Source organism: Hibiscus syriacus, unplaced genomic scaffold (genome assembly GCF_006381635.1).
Source record: "Hibiscus syriacus cultivar Baekdansim isolate YM2019G1 unplaced genomic scaffold, ASM638163v2 tig00111841_pilon, whole genome shotgun sequence".
Classification (NCBI taxonomy): domain Eukaryota; kingdom Viridiplantae; phylum Streptophyta; class Magnoliopsida; order Malvales; family Malvaceae; genus Hibiscus; species Hibiscus syriacus.
The window spans coordinates 377,293-381,710 of record NW_024063196.1 but is presented as its reverse complement, the minus strand read 5'-3'; the positions used below and the strand labels follow the sequence as shown (position 1 = coordinate 381,710).

General features: G+C 36.5%; 1 pseudogene; it reads right to left on the bottom strand.

Annotated features, from left to right (window-relative positions):
* Positions 1 to 267: 267 nt before the first annotated feature.
* Positions 268 to 3,541, bottom strand: LOC120172053 (annotated as a pseudogene).
* Positions 3,542 to 4,418: the final 877 nt, after the last annotated feature.

Here is a 4,418-nt window from a genome sequence, read left to right as displayed (position 1 = left end):
ATGTCGTAGTTACAAATTTTAGCTGCAACACCACCAAATGTTTGTTTTTCCTACATGTAGCAGAGAAAAAAAAATATTAGAATTGCATGTCATTTCAAAAAGATTGCAAGTTGGTTCCATGGAAACAGCATTCAACTCTTCATGAACTTGAATGTTGTTTCAACCAGCCAGCTCTTATTCAGAAACCAGCAGCTGCGGGATTAAACAAACGTCAAACAGCCTTGAATAAAGAAAACCGAGAACGAATAAACTCGCATGCCTCCGAAAGCAAAGCGAATACTGTCTAGCTCTGTGAAGTGCTCGACACAGCAACAGCTTCAGAGACGATAGAAGAGCTCAAAAATTGGACTTTGTCGTCGGGGATGCAGATTATGCATCGTACAAATTCTTCATAATCGGTCTAACCATGAAAGAAAGCTGTCCTGAGAGCCAAATTGTAGATCCTGCAGCAAACGGATGTAGGATGATCATATGATTTAATTCTGAGACGTATATGAAAAGATAGAGGAAAAGAAGCTTACAGCTAGTGGTACATCAGGTGGCGTATCGAACTCCAAGTTCTCGAGCTCGGAAATTCCACAAGCTACATCATTATTTCCTTTTATCTCGGTTGTATCGTTCGGTGCAGCCAACATTAGAGACAATTCTTAACTGAACTTGTTTGCAGAGAAGATGAATCCAAAAGCTCATTGCATAGAAAAAAATCATCCAAGCCATTAAAATCGGAATTTTCAGCAGCCTGAGATTCCTCAGCCCACCATCCCGGATAGTCGGAATTATCCTTGTATTGAACAGAATCCTTAATTAGATGAGATCCTTCAACAGAAAATTTCGCGTCCTAAACCATCGAAACAAACTTTGTTGAGGATCAAATGAAAGAATCCATAGTTTACAATTTATAGCAAACGTAATAACTTCACGCATATTCTGATGCAAGAATTCGATATTTCATCATGCTGATTTGTTATTTGGTTCTTATAAACACTACAAGACAACACAACGTCGACAATTTGTTTCGTCAGACTAGAGAACAAGGAGGCTCACTCTAATGCATATTTATATATATATACATGGTGATCTAAAGCTGTATATCAATGGTATGATAAGGGCAGATGAATACCTGGTGCGTATTTTCGTTAATGTCATTATATAGCATTGACTTATATGGTAAGGCCTAGGTGGATTAGGAGTAATTGTTTTAGGGGCCCTCGGAGTAGCGCGAATCATCAAGTTAGTCGGGATCAGGCTGTCATCTTTCTTCTCATTTTGTTTCGGCTGTTGATAGGAAATCTTTAAAACCACATATTCCCCATCATGCTCGTCTACATCATCCCCAAGATGGTACTGATGCATCACCCAATTCGACTTTTCGGGTTTGCACCCTTTCTTCGAACTTTTATAGAGAACCATGATCTTCTTCCACCCCTTATGAACTCCATTTTCTATAACAGGTTTGGTCTTCCCTGTCTTATGCCAACGAACATGCTCCTCGTTCGTGTCATCTTGATTGTGGATTTTACGGCGCTTTCGTTGACCAGTTGCATATGCATTAATCGTTCGATGAAAGAAGTGGACACTACTTCCATCCTTCTTTGCACCTGCACAAAATAGAGATGAACTAATGAGAAAAATCAAATTTACACCCTATCCATCATCTTGTTGAATACAAATCAAGCTGCAATATCAACTTTCCATTATCATAAACTCCAAATTTCCCAAGATAGCAGCTCGAGAACAATTCAATATTCAATCTAATATGGTGAACTGAATTCATCCTACAGTTGACATAAATGTAAAAGCCAAAAATTATTGAATCCAAATCAAGCTGCGATATCAATATTCCATTATGGAAAAATCCGAATTTGCCAAGGTTAACCATGAACCAGGGAGTGTGTCTCCTACCTACTTCGAATAACAACAAATGCAAACATGTTGACACCAGTCCTATATATGATAGTAATGTAAAATACTAGCATATTGAATCCATAAACACATTATTTACCTGGAAGATTTTCAGGATGAGTGTAGCAAATCCCTTGACATTCCTCGAGCGTCGGAATGAACTCATCGATAAACAGGTGTTGTTTTGAGTCTCCGACACAGCACTTAGCTGCTAAATGTTCTAAAAGCTCTGCATCGGAAGGATCAAATTTCACTCCTACAGGAAGACCAGGTCATTGAGGAAAAACCTTAAAAAAAAAACAGTACATCCCCAAATACATTATTGATGGCATTCACACGTGTAATAAAACCATGAGGAACCTTAAAATTCCATGTTACAACTTCCAACTTACATCACTGTTACGGTAATGGCAGTTGGGGCATTCACGATTTGCCCCACAATCAGTGATTTAAATGGAAGACGAGAAAGAAGCATTTTTCACTTTCTTTGTTATTGCTCTACTGTCAATAAGCCAGCTCCTGCAAACAACAATGATCTTTTATGAATAAAATATCCCCTTTTTTCATGGTAAATTTAGCTTACAGAAAAGGTTATATCTTTGCCTTTGTTTTTTCTACACTAGACCAAGTAATCGAACGAGAGCGTGCGCGGGAAACTTTGGTTTGGATCGAATCTCAGCTTCGGATAAAGATATGGTGGACATACATATCAGGTCCCTATGTTATAAGGTTACTATAATTTTAATCCTTCTTCTAGAAAAAAGAAAAGTATTTTTTTTCAAATTGACATTTTCATTTAAAATATGGATTTAAAACTATATTTTTATTTTAAATTTAAATTTTAACAAAAAAATTCATTTCCAAAACTATAAAAGCTATAAAATTATCCACTTTATTAGACATTATCTATCTTTTTTTAAACATCAAATTCAACTCTATATATATATTTTTATTAATACAAGAACTAAATTTATTTATTTAATAATAAAAAGGATTAATTTAAACCAATATCTATAAATGAGATTAATTTAAACCAATGTCTATAAAAGAGATTAATTTAAACCAGTCTCTATAATAGAAAGATTAAAAATTGATCTATCAAATAGTGAATGGACTAAATTGATAGTCTCTATAAAAATAGGGACCTATAAGGTATTTTCATTGTAATAAGAGCAAAATTTGTCTTTATTTATAGGTCCCATAGTCGAATAAACCAGGATCCGAAGAACTTGGTTCGGACACGAAGCTGAGTTTCTTGTGCGAAGAATGTTAAACCACCTGGCAGCTTCGAATTTCGAGCTTCGTGGCGTTTTCGTAATTACCTTCAGTTCCCACTTACTTCCCAATCTTCATAATGGGAACGATAAGGCTGAAAGGGTTCATTCTAATTTTTGCCCCTAAACTTTGTCATTTTGATCTTTTGAATTTTTTATGTTTACATTAATTTTGGAATTTGACCATCTTCACCAATTTGGGAGGTTCCGTAGTGAGGCGCCTAAAATAAAGCTAAAAAATGGCGTGTTCGAAAAAAAGATTACCGATTAATCCCACTTTCATTTTTCCTGAAGTAAACGTGTTAAGTACTATTCATGTCGCCTCAGAAGAAAACGAGTGTCTCGAAGAGAACATCATCACTCATCATTCCAGAAGATCCTTTCATAAAATATAACTTCAAGTGGCAACAAATGGCAGATTGTGGGTCGGAAACTGTTTCTTTGTTTGTGGATAATTTACCAAACTCTATCCACTGGAAAAGTTTATGGCAGATTGTGTGTATCTTCCTTTGAAGAGGAGTCGAGCAGGCTCTAGGTTTGGTTTCGTAAAGGTTGGTAATATGGTTAAAGCCGAAAGAGTTAAGGAACGATTGAACGGTCTTATGGTGTATGGTAGTCGCATCTCAGTGAGTTTTGCTAAGTATACTTTGAAGGTTTCGAAGGATAAATGTGCGCACTGTAAGTTGCCATGGAAAGGAAATATTGTAAGCTCTACCGTTAATATGGAGGCTAGCAATGCTTGTGCTTCCAGAAAAAAAGTTATTGGGCATGTGGATGAGGATGAAGTCAGAATGTTAAAGAGATGTTTGGTGGGAGTTATGGCTGGTGCTTGTAGTGTTGGGGGTATAGTTGATAAACTACATAACTGGGGCTTAGGGGATATTAAAGTTCATAGACTTCGTGGGAACTCATTTTTGCTCACCATTGAGGATGAATATCTTTTTATCATGCTTGAAGACCTTTAGTGGTCTTACTTGAAAGAGATTTTCGTGGATGTTATGCTTTGGACAGAGTCTTTTTTCCAAAAGGAGAGAGTTGTTTGGTTAGAGATTGATGGACTTCCGTTGCATTGTTGGAATGGTGTCACTTTGAAAAGGTTAGTTGCCTTGTGGGGGAAGATTTGAGGCTTTTGGAGATAATGTTAGTCATCATTTGGATTGTGAGAAAGTTAATATGCTGATTTCTACATCAACAGAAGCTTGGATCGATGAAGTTGTAGATGTAGTGGTGGAGAATAAGAAG